The 15,230-nt window shown below is 38.5% G+C and overlaps 1 protein-coding gene across 3 annotated transcripts in view; it reads right to left on the bottom strand.

Moving 5' to 3' along the window:
* Nucleotides 1-15,230, bottom strand: part of SMYD3 (SET and MYND domain containing 3) — a 405,436-nt gene that overhangs the window by 119,465 nt on the left and 270,741 nt on the right. Inside the window, exon 1 of one of the 3 annotated variants that reach the window (XM_033512603.1) lies at nt 88-111. The exons of the other annotated variants lie outside the window; for them this stretch is intronic. The gene's annotated coding sequence lies outside the window, so the exon portion shown is untranslated. Of the gene's footprint in view, nt 1-87; nt 112-15,230 lie in introns of those variants that run through there. 3 annotated transcript variants of the gene reach the window in all.

Raw genomic sequence — 15,230 nt, 5'->3', positions numbered from 1 at the left:
GCCTCAAGACATTTAATGCAAGCACTATATATTTTCCTGAGTCCTTATGTAATGTTGCTTTTCAAGAAAGTCAGCTTCAACACAAACCTTGCAATCATCAAGACCTGGAGAACTGTGGGAGTTGTAGCTCTGGTGGCTGTCGCTTCACCTTCTCCATCACCTACAAAGGCAGTGGTCAGACTCCCAGCCTTTTGCCAAGTTCAGGAATATTTCTGTGCACAGGAGATTTGGGGAGTGGGCAGTACAGGAGTGAAGGATGAGGGAAGAACACACCCACACACAGCTCCCATGAGGCGCCAGGGCAGCACACACCTGCCACACACATCTCAAAGTCACCTGAAATGAGACTTTGCAATTCAGCAAACAGTTTTCATTTCATTTGATTCAAACCAAAGACAGTAGGCTTCCTTACGTTTCCAGGCAGAATATTTGCACCTGAAAGCACTTAGAGGGAGCTGAGGTTATTGTGATTTATGACTAGAAGAGACATGAAACCAGGCTTTCCAGCATACTGCAACTCACAGAATTCATCAGTTATTGCAGGGCAAATCCTACACAAACTTCAGCTCCACACAGCAGCAATTCTTCTGCACAGCTGAAGTCTATGCCTATGTAATTATATCCAGATCTTCTGAAGTTAATAAAGTGGCAGAAATTTGCAGCAAGGACAACAGTCTCAGGCACCTTCAACCTTGATATTAAGTACAGAATATCTGCATTTATCTAATTGTTCCTGTCATAAACATAATTCTTTAGAAGAATTCTACCTATTGCATAAAATTTTACTTCCTTGAATTACTACATCATGCATCATGGTAATTTCAACACTTATTTCCTTTCAACAATTCAGATAATTATGTTTAAGAACTTAGAACAAGCTTACATAAAGTCACTTTACTCTATTTGTTATGTGACAGTTGCTGTATTACTCATGAGTAACCAGAGCCTGTCACATTGCAAAATTTCATGAATAATATTTCATGTATTATGCATGCATGTATAGTTCAGCATCGTCAAATATAACCAAACAATTAATAAAACAAATGAAGAATACATAATTGAAGTGCTAAATCTGAGAACTCAGAACTGAAAATACTAATAGAGAATTACTCATCTGCCAGGATAATATCCATTGTAAAGTAATCTGAGTGCATTCAACCAATATGCAGTTTTTTTAAAAAATTAAGTATTGCTATTAGAAACTGATTATACTTTTTAACAGCAATAAATCCCCATGAAATTAGATATTGTTTACCATAGTTGTAGCATTAACCTTTTGAAGAAATTTAGCAAATTGCTAGCTAATGCTAATGACCAATTTTGAAAGGGATTACTCCTTAATTATATCATCTACAGTAGTAGTCATAAGATATGATCATTTTGATGCCAACTGCATCTTAACAGGAGCAGTCTGAATTGGAACGAACTACATTAATCCAGAATCAGTAATTTGTATAATTAGAAAGAGCATGAGGACTACTTAGATGTGTTATTTCTGTATGACCAAGGGAAAAAAAAAACCCCACCTTTGGTTTAAATTAAATTTATTATGCCCTTTTAAAAGAACTGCTAGAGCATGGACAACTGCTTCCAAGGACCTATCTATTGTCACACTTACATAGTGCGCTTGCTCAGTTGTCTACTTCATATGACCTAACATCAGGACATAAGGAAGCGTGGGACAACCCTATTTTCAGGACAGTCATTTATTATTAGGTGACCCTGAGTTGCTAAGCTTTTACAAAGGACCACTAGCTTCCTTTTACGAAACCACCACCAGAAAGAAAACAATCTCTTCAAAACTGTCTATTCTACAAATATGTCACGAGCTACTGTAGCTATAGTGTTAAATGCAAATTTCAAAATCTGATGAATATATGTAAGGTTGTTTAATTAGACTGGTGTTGGTTTTATCTATGGTTGAAATGAAATAAAATTAAAAATTATCAAAACAATTCCAGTCTCTCTTATTATAAAGGAGCTTCTGGATGTGCTTTGGACCGCAGCTCAGGCAGAACTCCTGTGTGCAGAGGAAATGCCTTTTAGGATTTCAGGTGGTGAAACTCTAGCAAAGACTTCTTACAAAAAGAAGAGATTCTCTAGCACCTCCAAGAATTAAGGAGCTCCTGCCACAACAGAAGTGCAAGAGAAAAGGGAGAAGGTTGTAGGCCACAACCAACTCTAGCCACCAAGGCCATCTTCTCAAGTTCAAATAAATTAAGCAGTCTCCAACATCTGTATATTCTAACCCATTCAATTAGGCCAGGAAGATGAGTACAGGATGTCCATTTTTATGCTTGTATGAGCAGAGTCTCCAGATGTAAGGTAGATATCAGATCTTCCAAGCAGAAAACGGGGCTGATTAGCAAAATGCAGTGGTGTCCCACAGCAAGGCAACACACTGCAGCCATTTCTGCCCACGGTTTTGTGACACTGGCCACCGGCTGCCACATCACTGCCAGCACAGTGGCTTCCATCTCTCCTCCCTTAGTATGGTTTTAGATTTGGGTAGGAGCTCAGTTTCTCTCCTGCAGATAACCAGGTGCTCCCTAAAACACAAGATCTAATATGGAGGCGCAAGAGGTATTTACTCCAAACTTGACTTCAGGCTCCTTTAAGACTGATCTGCAGCACAAGTGATAGAGGACTTGTCATATACAAATTTGCTAAAATAATGTAAACGGCACAGAAAATCTCGTGATAGCCTGGTTAATCAAAACTGCTAAAGGGCTTAAATACTTGAAGTATTACAATTGCAACTTGAAAACAATCTTTGTTCATGTTTATTACTTATTTGTGTACATGGCTAAGATGAGTAAAATCTCAAACCAGAGGGATAACTACTCCCAAACACGCAGGCATTTGGATCCAGATCTGAACTTTGCGGTTGGCCTTGCCTCCCTACTGGCTGAAGCCCAAACCTCCATTACCAAGCACCCCAGTCTGTGATACTGATGAGAACACGTGTGGGAAACTTTGCTCTTACGCACATATAACTCCACAGTTGTCATCGCTTCCCTCTCCACAGCCTTGGCTGCAAATTTGAATGAAGCCCAATGGTGCCACAGTCCTTTCCTCCCCTTCTTTATAGTCATCTTTTTGTCCCCACTTTGAAATATATTTCCATAGAATGCCAACTGAAAGCTCTCAAAGCTGGAATGCTTGCTGTCACTTAGACTATGCAAGGGAGGAAAACTTTTATTGGAAACATTCCTTCTCTTCCTTTTAATTTTTGCTGCTCCCACGCTGTTGTTGGCAACTTTAGATCCATATCAGAAGAAAAGCATGTAAAATGCATGCAGTTAGGCAGAGGTCCTGTAAGGCACTTCATGTGCACAAATATTTGCAGCTGTGCACTGCTTCTGATCTGTAGGAGACTACATATGGGCACTGAGATCAGCACACATCAAATCCCTGTTATTAAATTCATGTGTCTTTAAAGCAATGAGTCTTAATTCCTGCTAAGAGAGTCCAACAATAATAAGAAAAATAAATTATATTCACCCCCAGCAGAAGGGAAATTACAATCTCATTCTCCCTGTTCAGGTCATACCACCCCAGAAATGCAAGCACATAAAAGACTAATAAGGCTTCTAGCGAGATGTCTTAAAAAACCTGAAGCACAATTAGCATTCAAATCATATTTACAGTTTTTTCCTCCCTATTGCCAGATGTCTTTTATGGGTTCACAGTCTTGGTAGGCATCAAGAACCATCAGATAAAAGCCAAAACTGTATTCGGATTCCTACCTGATGCAGATTTTAACCATAAAGATGAGAAGCTGGAAACAAATTAGCAGGCAAGGTATTAATCTCCAAGCACATTTATATTGAGTTTAACTGTCTTACTGAAAGCAATCCTTATAAACTAAGGAGCACAGAGCATAATAAAGGAGAATCTAAGTGATAATTAAGTAGTTGCTATATGCAACTGAGACTAGCTGGCACAAAAGTCCACTTTGGCTTCATTCCCTGAAATCATATGCTGCAAATGAAGTAAAAACAAGAAGAAGATTTATTGAAAAGCCAATGAAAAGCAGCACTTTCTTGCAATTATTATTTTTCTTTCTTCTATTTTCTTTCTTCTATATGAATTGAGATATAGCTACATGCTGACCTTTCATATACAAGCCTAAAAAGTACAGCATTTTTGCCATGAATTTAGGAAATGTAATGGAAGACAAGAGACTTAGAAAGGCTTACAATAATAATTCACAGGAAATACTGCATTTCTGTCATGTAATTTTACAACCAACAAAAATTCAAGTGGGTACATATTTCAGCTGGCTTCTGGAGAGCTACCCATCAGTACAAATTCCCACAGAATGAAGCAGCCATACACTTCAAAAGGTACTGACTGATATTCGTAGAACCATATCTTTCAGCCTTGCTCATGCAGAAATTCCTACCAACACCTTGAGAAATGTTATTGGCAAAAATAATTTAAGACACAACAGAAAAGCTGGTGATATGCTGAACAAAGACCTTTCTTTTTCTAGACTCTGCTTACCCAGGTTACTGGTAAAATCAAATCTTTATACAAGTTTGCATTTCTGCCCTGATTTTATTTTCAGATTTGCATTACATGTGCAAATCTACATTCTGTCATTTACCCGTGGTTGTGCATGAGATGTTTTGGGACATCTCTCCAGCCTGAGCACAACCCCTAGAGAAGCCAGTTGTACTGATGAACACAGCAACTCACAAATGACTCACAGCTATCATCTACAAGGAACATTTAATGATATGTATGGAATAGGTTGGTAGCTGACCCTTGTGCTTCTAGTGAATATATAGATCCAACAGGACACACACCTAGGCTCAAGTTTACATATTTCTAATTTTACTTACAGAAGGACAGAATCTTGACTATAACATTTATCGGGGAAATAAAAGAATTTCTGCTTTTTAATTAGGGTAATTTAAAAACAGTAACTAGTAATTTTTTAATACTTAATTCTACATATATAGTATGTAATAGAATTCGCCTAGACAACAGATAATTTGAAAAGGCTGGAGATAATTTGGGGTTATTTTTGCTTTATTTCTCAGAATAGTATAATCTTAAATTGCAGATATGGCTATCTGACATTATAATATGCCAAGCAAAACACTTCACACTTGCATTTATATTTTCTTCTCAGCAGATGACCACCAAGCTTCTGCAAGTGTATAAGAGCTGCTCTAATAACCTTTGTCTTTGGAGTGAGGTAGGCTTGGTACCTTTTAGTTACTTTCCTTCAATGTGAGTCTACCACATTTTTTGTGATTCTGTTTTATTGTCCTTGCTGTGAAATGATAAATCTTGGTTGTGCTTGTTTCAAAAATAATGAATTTCTCCTATGAAACCGATGAAAATTTCAGTTGATACTATATCAGAAGGTGCTCCTCACAAGGCAGTTCCTAACCATTTCACAGGTAATAGAAGTGTCTTTCTTAAAGCTGATGTCAGGTATATTTTGTCACTTGAAGTAAGGCAGAGACAAGCTTCAAAAACTCACCAATGCTCTCTAAAACACTGGCATTTCAATGCCTACATCCCTCTGGTTTGCAACAGATAGGCCTGGGCAATTAATCTCTGCTTTCCTGCATTCCCAATCTGCTGTTATCTGCTGCTCTTACACTGAAAACCAACTCTTCTTTGCAACAGGTCATGTAAAATATGACTTAAAGAAAAATACCAGTAACAGTGAAGATGGTAATAGGAAAATACTAAATTCCAAACTGCTGTTGACTTTGGTATTTCATGTTTGATGAGCAAGCTGGAATTCCCAAGTTGAGGAAGCAGTAATTAGCATGGTAGCTGGCTCAAACACACATCCATCCCTGTGAACAGGACAGTCCTGGTACCTGTTAAGAGGTAGTAATAGACTGCATTCTTCAGTCTTCTAACATCTAAATCTAAAGCCATATTATTGTGAAGGTAACACATGTGCAATTTGTGACAAACATGCAAACCCAAAGTTCCTCTGGTGGCAAGAGCCCTGTTCATGTCAAAGGAGCATTTACTTTCCTTACATGCAGAAATCAGATGATGGCTCATGAAGTATTGGCAAAAGTCTCTGCAAGCAATAAGAGAGTGGTGAGTGGAACAGAGATTTAGTGGATATCTTGAAAATGCCACAATGAACAATGTGGAATTAATTTTGTTTGGCATATATGCCCAAATTGCCTATTACCAGTTTTTATCAGCTGTCTGTCAAGGAATAAAAATATGACATAATATTTACAACCTCTTGAACTGCTCCTCTGCCTTCTCATAAAGCATGCATACTCAGCTTTTACCTCCATTTTAATAATCAGTGATGCTACAGTAATAGTTAGTACTTCTTTAGCTTAAAACAGCAAAAGTAACTTCACTGAGGGATTATGATTTAACTTTAGTGGCCAAATTAGAGATTTGGTTTCAGTTCAACCTTTTGGAACCTCTTAATCTTACTGAACATTTACAGTTCCACCCCATCTTTCCTAAGAGTTTTTTAATCAGTGGAGTCAGTAAACTGAAAGAAATTCTGTGTTTGAAGGTCTGAAGATTTTGCCTACACAGTAAAGATTAGATTGTGATCCCCTATATTTTACTGTGAATTTTCCAATCTTTAGACAAGGACTAGGAAAAAAGGATGTAGAAGTTATATAAGAAAGAAAAGAAACAAAAAATATAAAGCAAAGGATTAAGTCTTCTTAATTCTGATTATTTTCTAATGTACCTTTGTATACAAAATTCATCATAATACATCCTTTTTCCTTGCTTTTGCTGAAAAATACTTTAAAATAGTTGTGTCTGCCTTGTCTAAGAGAGCTGGTACATATTAAAAAAAAATCTATGGGTCACTGAAAATTGAGGGGTTTTTTAATAGAACACATTAGTTGTACATTCATACAACATATATTAAAATAAGAGGAAGCAAAAATTGATACAAGCAAATTTGATCATTTCCTACTGCGGTGCAACTGTATAAAACAACAGCTAGAGCAACTCTGCAGGCTTTATAACCTCCTATTAGTGGTTCTCAACACTGAATTATCAGCACTGTATGTGCACAAACAGAAACTGCCTCACCATTATCAGACAGGCAAGTAAATGTGTTATTTAGTCCCTTTTCTCCTATTCCTAGCTAATGTTTCCTCATAACAACTTCGTCAGCTATCAGTGATAATCTGCTCTACCTCTTGTCTTCATCTAAAAATGACTATAAGTAATAACCAGCTGGCTGTGAGCTGAAGGCAGGCAGGGAACTGCCAGGAGAAGCTGTATGTGCAAAGGGCTGACCTTCAAAACAGCCGTTTGCAAAACGTATGTGCTGCCACAAAACAATATTAAGTAACCTTTCCCGTGCTGCCACTCTCAGATTCACACTGAGGCTAATCAATATTGCCCTGCAGCACCAGAGAGGCATTTCCACATGCTCATGAAGCTTCCTGGTTGAATGTCATGCAGCCTAGTAATACCACTGGCTTCAAAATAGCCCAGCATAGCCCACAAAGGTGGTAACAAAGCAGAAACCAAGCCAGGCCACACAGCCCAAAGAGCTTCCCCCAGCCGATGACCCCACTGGGACCCCCTCCTGCAAAAACTCTTGAAGACAGAAGCACTTTAAGGGCCAACCAAGTAGACTGTAGGAAATGAAGCTGACAGGGTCAGTGAATTTGCTGCTTCTATGGAACAAGTCAGCCTTCCCTCCACCCAGCCTTTCTATAGGCTATAGATATGTATCTAGATTTGTGGGGGAGAGGTTTTGTTTTATAAGTAAGGTGTTGTTTTATAAATCATGACCTTTAATAATAGTGTCCATGAGACATTGTGGGGGTCACACTAAGTGCCCTGGTGCTTTTCCTAATATATATCTAAAAATTAGGCTGCAGGGTCCTGCACTCCCTCAAATTGCAGAAAACACTCAGCAGTATTATCCCCAGGCCTGGGTACCCAGCACGGCTTCAGCTGGAGCTCTACTCCATTCACGCACAATGGTCTAATGACTGCAGCTCAGAGCATGAGGCACACACACTAAAGAAAAAGTCTGGAGACAACTTTTTTCCTCCACATCACTCATTTGCTCTCCCTGGTGCTGCTCAGGCCTTGCAGCTCCCCAGCTCACAGCAGGAACTTCAATCCAGTGTGTTATGACAGGCACACTCTAGCAGCTAAGGCAGCCCCTCTAATGCACTGGCAGTCTAATTTATAAACTCCTTCCAGCATTTCAAAAATTAAAAAATAAGCTGATTTGCCATGCATTTGATATACTTCTTCCATACAAAAGTCTGTGTGCAAACATAAATTTTAAATGTTCCTTTCTCCATTACTTATTCCCTCCATACTTAGTGCTTATACTTTGTGAGGCACAGAATGATCTGTTGTTCATTTAAGAGCTTAAAATCCATACCAATTTCTCGTAACTAAAGCCAACACACTGCTTTACTCAAGCGAGATCTACTGCACAAAACACAATTACCCATCAATTGACTACACATCAATGGGACAGCACATGATTAGACAACAGTGGGGAATCCTAATGATCCCCTGTGAGAATTAGGGGAGTGCAAGCCTCTCATTTTCTGCTCCATGATGTGTAGATGAAAAGTGCACTGGAAAGAATACAAAATGAATGGCAGTATTTCTGTGCACATCCTAACTTCATTTCCATGGGAATGTGGAAATCTAACAAGACCATGATTATCACATTGAAGACAAAAAAGAATACTGACCGTAATGTCTTAAGAGCACAATGACTTGTCCAGTCTTTTGACTGGAAAAAGCCCTGATGTTTTTAAAGTGGCTGTTAGACACACACCCACAACCTCCAAGAATCTGGGGTTTTTCAGTACCCACAGGTAGGTGGCAGGTATACTGTGCCACAGTTCTAGGGACACTTCACCTGATTCTGAGTGAAGGAGAACTCCTCTGACAGGGCAGTCAAAATTATACTGCCCTCCCAGGGTCAGACATAGTGCACACTGCAAGGAAACTGACAATTTTTATTTGTGTTTATTCCATTCCCCATCACATGGGCAAGGGAGAGTTCAAACCATGCATATGGGTTTCCTTAATCTTCTGAAGAAGAAAATAATTTTTAAATGAGCTATAAACCATGATTGCACACTCTATTTATTTCAGCCAGGACATATCAACATCCCAAGAGAGATCTGAATGTTACCAAAGGCTGTCAAATTAACAGAAATATATAGGCAAAAAGAGTTATGCTATGTTAGTGCAGCAATAATGGTGCTAAGTGATGGCAAATCATGGGTAAGCTTACAGCAAAATTCCACTTTTTGCCTATTCACAAAAATAAATGCAATTTCTGTCACCTGATTTGTGTCCTTGCTTGATCTGTTTGACATATTTTAAAGGGATTCTGTGGCTTCTTCTTTTGTGGTTCTTTCACTATCAGTACTTTACAAGGTTTGACACAAAAAACTCTTCTTCAACAGAGCTATCAAATTTCTTCACAGTTTCAGGATTTTAGTGATGTATACACCACAATACAAATGCAGCAATTATACAAGAAAATTAGTGCAGCGATGTCTAGCACATGGAATTTTAGCAAATACATCCTATCTGGTGTATATTATCTTTCAGTAACTGGATTTTTGACTGTTTTGGGTCTCTTGTGACACACAGTAAAAAAACAATGTTTCTTTTGTTCCCTGGGCAGCCAATTTTGTGGAGTGCATGCCAACATTATCAATGGGATTTTCCATACTAGATTAACCTCATAGTTCACCTTGTCCAGTACCAAGTGACTAATGTTATCCATATGGTATTTTCAAATAATACTTATTTTGCTGGTCTCAGTAAACCTAGTTCAGTTTCCTTCTTTGGCAACAGATGTGCACTGAACAGGGCTCTCAATGAGCAAGAGCTCTCTAAAATGTAGCTCAATTTTCCCTTGTTAACTTCATCCTCTCCCAAAGCTTTCCTACCTCAATGCTCAATTGCTATGCAATAAGTCTGCTCCTTTCTTTCTTTAGTTTTTCATCAACATCACAGTTCAGAAGAAATCAGTATGCTTTTAAGGCTCTTAAGGAATTAAATGGTTGATGTAGCCTGAAAACTTATTTACTGTCATGTTGGGTGATGATCCACACTGAAGGAGTGACACTAAGGCACTTTTTACACTGCTCTAAACTATGGTCAGCAAAGGACTTGGAGAGAAAAGACTGGGACATTTCTATCTTCCCAGCATGCACAAACATCTACTGTTGTTGCAAGCATCTGAGACCTGCAGATCTGGCTCAAAGCTGTCCTTCCTTCCATTGCTCTGATTCTGTGAAAAATATCTCAGGTAACCAGAAGGATCTGACAGTATATCTATCTTTCTATTATTTGTATCACCAGTGTAGTACTTGAGCAGTTAATGATAACAAGCAGTGTACTAAAACCAACCTGCTTTGACAAACATCGCTTAGGACACTTCTTTTCTAGCTGCACACATGCAAAGTGAATATCTCACTTCTACTTTGAGAAAGTAATAAAGCCTTTGGGTCACAAACATTAAAATTACTCATATAACTAAGAGAGCTACAAGATGAAAAACAAAGGCTGTTTTTTGGATGACCTTCTCAATCCTAAAGGGCCTATGACTATGTGATGTTGTTTGCTCCCTGTCTCAAGTCATTCCCTCTACATTCAATTAGCAAAAATAATTGCTTCATCACAAACTGAATAAAAATGCCAAGACCCATTTAGAGACAACAGCAATCATTAAACAAAACCCATTTGCAGGAGAGCTGAAGGCATTTCAAATACGCATATGAGATTTAAAAATAGAAGAACACTTCAGAGTGTTCAAACTGCAGACAAAATCCTGTTTAATTTCAAAGGTGGCAGGGTTACTAATGCACCAGCTACTTCAAAGACAACAAAATAAATTGCTTTTTAAAACACTGGCAGTTCCATCCAACATGATGGGAAATATGTAAGATTTACCAAATATGAAATGTAATATGCACAGGTTGTTCAAAAGATGCCTTAATTTGCATGAGTGAGCATTACAAAAGGCATAACTTATCATCACAGTTAGGCTCAACTTTGGAAATTGTTGTTCAGTCATGAACCTCAAATAGTCAACCCACAAGGCCATCTCCATTTTATTCCATAATGCTGGAAAAATAAAGTGTTGTTTATATAGCTGGAAGGCTTTTCTCTATTATAAAAAACAACAGGAGAGTAATTTATTTAATATCATTATTTAGCATGTGCATGATCATAGATAAATAGCAATCCACTAAAGAATTTAAGACCTCCTCTGTAATATTTTCACAATCCTCTCAAAACCAATGAACTTTTGACTCAAGACTGGGTTTTGTTTTCAACAATTATTTTTCCTAAATCTATTAGCAAGCTCTTATTACCTTTGCACTAAATTAAAAACCCAATACCATGCACACAGGAAGGGATATGCCTCGTTACTGGGATCCTCATTCTCAGGCTGGGCTGGCAAGACGTGTTCCTCCACACTGAGTTTAACTGGCTTCATATAGTAACTCAATGAAGTTTCCAAATAAAATACTAACAGTCATGTTTGGTTCGTGTCTGAAAAGTTTTCCTTGCATTTAGGAGCTCATACAAACACAACACTGCATGGATAACACCAGCTGAGTCCCTAGGGTTCTCAGGTGTGCTATGCTCTGTCCTTTGATCATATTGTCTCAATGACAAAATGGTCACCTGGAGAGATTCAAGCCCACCAATTTTTATGAAACTAGTTTACAGATCAGGCAATCCTTTAAAATGCCTTTGGAAGCTAAGCATAGGGAAATATAAGTTTATCAACAAAAACCTGAAGCCTATGTTTCAAAAAAGACATAACAACCAAAAACAAAACAAAAACCAAAACCAAACAAAAAAACCCCACAAAACAAACAAACAGAAAAACTCCAACAAAACAAAACAAAACAAAACAAAAAAACAAACAAAACAAAACAAAAAAAAAAAACAAAAAAGAAAGGAGAGAAGAAACTGGAGGAAACTGGAGAACTGCACAGGTGTTTGCAAATAGTGGTTGGGTAAATAAATTCAGGCACAGGATAGGTACACACTGTGTGACAAGGGAACTGTTCCCTGCCAAGTCTGAATTTTTATAAGACCATACGCATCTCCATCTGATCCAGAGAGAAAGACGAAATAAGAACTCAAACTCCACAACTGCTTTGAAATTGAGAGGAACTGCTACTGGAACACTGAGTGATAGTGTAAACCGTGTAAAAGAATGATTGTTAATGATTAGCATTTACTATATGACGACTATTGATCCAGTTATTGAATGTGTTTTACAAGGAATTGAAGTATTCCTGGAAAAAAAAGATAATATTGAAAAATAAATGGAACCCTTAAAGCTTTTTTCTATCACTTTCATACGTGTGTGCGTACATATATAGATATATATATATATATGCTGTAATACTTAAATCGGGGTCTCCAGCTTCTATCAAACAAAAGAAATGTCAAATATCATACTTTTCCTATTAATAAAACAAGACAATAATATCACCTTTCTGGAGTGGGAATGCCACATCATGTTCTCCCTCCAGTCCAAATTAATTGAGCAATATTTAGAAGGGTTCAAGCTTGTCCATTCACTCTTTTTTTTCTCCAGCTTTGTATAGCTCCTTTGAAGCAGCTGTCCTCAAAGGATCAGATACTGAGTTTTCTAATCCTGTTTCAACTTCTCAGCAAGACTTCTGAGTTCTGTTAAAGATTAGGCAACATTTTTCTGTGCTGAGGCCTTCCAGGAATCTGAACAAGGAATGAGCCCCCAAATACACTAAAGAAAGGTGACATTTCTGTTGGCCATGAAACTCCTTAAAGGAGATAATTTCTATTAACAAGAAAATATTAAAAACCAACATGATTTAAACCAGCCCTTATCGTGCCATCTGAATCATATGTACAGACTTCTACAACAAAGTAAATCGGAAACAACTGGGATGTTAGCACTTGTGCTAACATATATGAAAAAGGTTCAAAAAAGTGTCAGAGTATATTGTGGGATGGAAAGCCAATGTTCCTGTGTATTCCTTTTTAAAATGCTGTCATATTTAGCAAAGGTTGTAAACCACCCACTCTCAGGTATAAAGTCTAGGGTGTGAATTCTACCACAACAGTCCTGCAGGCTGTTTTTTTCTGTAAATATGTACTATTCTGGGAAATTGCAAGTACATGTGGACATGTACTCATGTGTCTATGTATGCATGTGTTTATATTTGTGTGTATATGTATGTGTGCGTGTCTGGGCACATTTGTGAGAGCAAGACCACAGTGTTATGAATCTCCACATCTCACAAGTTCAGCGTTTCAAATTTCAGCTGGGTTGACAGTGCTTCTTAGCTAAATTATTCTTTATCCATTTCTATGAAATATTTGTTGACACACAGGATGGAGATTTTGTTTTCTGAAATTAAGTAGAACGAATCTTGGGCAGATGTTTGGGTTATTAATATCATGCAAATGTGGCAAATTTCTTCTCTAAACATATTCCCCCGACCCCTCCTACAGTTAAGGGATTTTACAGGGGAACTGCCAACTCAGGCTGCTGAGTTCATACCCTCACAAAGGCTCTCCTGCCCAGAAGGTGTCAGGCTGGGGCTGTACCGATAAAGGTAAAAGACATGCTGCTGACCTTTACCTGTTCCTTTGAGATGTGGTGCCATATGGAACTCACAGGCGGGGTGGGGTGTGTGCTGGCACCACGGGAGTTTCTATCCTAGCAGTAAATGCAGAGGGCACACTGCCACACACCTTCCCTTCATGCAGTCAGAAAAGGGGCAGAGAGGGGGTCATTTCTCAGCTAAAGAGTTCAGAGATGAGATCAAACCCTTCAAGAGAGGATATGTAACAGAAGAAAAGGTTGTGAGTGTACACACTAGTGGCACATTTCAAAGTCAGCCACAAGTGAGTATCCTTGTGATATCCAAGCAAGTGTGCCCTTCTCCTCTGGATGTGTGTGTGCGCAGTCATTCTGTGGATAGCTTCTGCTAGGACCCCATGACTTGAAGTCAGGGGAGGCACAGTAGTGTCCAAAGCCATGACGTGAACAAAACTGAAGCAAGCCCCTGCCAAGCGCAGTATTGCTCCTAAAACATCAATAGCGACACACAGAACAACTCCAACTGGTGCTCCAGGCAGCTGCCCTGCCAACTGCTCAGACATGGAGCAATGACCTTGAGTTTGCCTGTCTGGCCTTCAGGGAAGTGGAGAATCCTCTGAGATTCGAGAATGTTCCTGTACTTCGTAAGAATTCCACTGTTTAGTTTTTTGGGGTTAAATTTTTTTTGGTTGGTTGTTTTTTTGCTTTTGTTTTGGCTTTTTTGGGGTTGTTGTTTTGCTGTTTTTTAGGAGGGGCTATTGTTTTTGAGTTTTTTGTTCTTGTTGGTTTGTTTTGTTTTTTGAGGAGAACAGGAGCCTGTTTAACACTTCTGTTGTAGTCACATAAAGGTGAGCAGGCTTCTAAAAGGTTGTGCTCTACCAACACAGAAAACCAGAAACTCACAGCAATTCTCGTGCTGACAGAGTTCTCCTTCAGACCCATTTTATATGGTTTTGGAGCCCAGCTGACAGGAGCACAACTTCCTGTGTCTCAAAGAACGTGTGCCAGAGAGCAGCCCTGGAACCAAGGGTGTTTTTAATTAGGTTTTTTTTTCCTCTTTCTACCCAATTCTAGTACTGCTGAAGAAGGAAACTGTGCAAGCTTTTGTATGTAACTGTATCGAGCATCTGGGGATATCCCACTTCATTTCTTTTTAACTCCTTTTTTAAGTTTCGTGCAGGATATTGAACTGTGGTGTTCTCTTCTTCCAGACAGGAAAGACAACTGGGTAGTTTTACCCAGTCTGACACTCTGGGACCCTTAGAGACCAAAAATTCTCTGTCACAGCTCTTGATGCCAGGGGAGACCATAACCACACACTTTCTGGACCAAAGTCTGACACTACAGTATGAGATTTAGGAATGAGAGAGGGAAACACAGGACCAAAGTTATAAAATTTTTTAAAAATAGTACAAGTACTCAAAAGCAGTAAAAAAGTAGGTAAAGCAAATGAAAATTAAAAATTTAAAGAGTTGTGATGCATCTAAACAGTGGGGAGAAAACAGAAAGTGTAACAGAAAACAACAAATGGAAGTAAACTGAGGTAGGAATGAGCTCATGGAATGAACCACATAGTGTGGAGAACCCAGATAATACGCTACAGGTACTACAAAGCTAAAAAAATAATTTTCTGAACAACTCTTGA

Source organism: Parus major, chromosome 3 (genome assembly GCF_001522545.3).
Source record: "Parus major isolate Abel chromosome 3, Parus_major1.1, whole genome shotgun sequence".
Taxonomy (NCBI): Eukaryota; Metazoa; Chordata; class Aves; order Passeriformes; family Paridae; genus Parus; species Parus major.
This window is presented reverse-complemented; position numbering and strand designations above follow the sequence as displayed.